Genomic DNA, 372 nt, shown 5'->3' on the forward strand with positions numbered 1-372 from the left:
AATGAGTTCTCTCCACATGGTGGCCAGGCCCTCCCTCAGAGATAAAGTGAGGAGCTCTGCAGCTATGGTGGCTTGGACATCTGTTTCAGATGCCCTCTGGACGTCTCCCTCAGGAGGTGTTCCAGGCATGTTATACCAGGAGGAGACCCAGGACACCCTGGAGGGACGATGTTTCTTGATTGGCCCTGAAACGCCTCAGGTTTCCCTCAGAGGAGCTGAAGGTGTCTGATAGAGGGAAGTCTGCCCCACCACCAGGTCTCAGATAAGTGGAAGACGCTGAGCACAAGAACTGTTTGTTTGCTCCACATTAGCGCTACTGGATCTAAAAATATGTGATAACATCTGGTAATACTGAAATAAAGTATGACTATT

Source organism: Cyprinodon variegatus, unplaced genomic scaffold (assembly GCF_000732505.1).
Source record: "Cyprinodon variegatus isolate N-32 unplaced genomic scaffold, C_variegatus-1.0 Scaffold1201, whole genome shotgun sequence".
NCBI classification, from domain to species: Eukaryota; Metazoa; Chordata; class Actinopteri; order Cyprinodontiformes; family Cyprinodontidae; genus Cyprinodon; species Cyprinodon variegatus.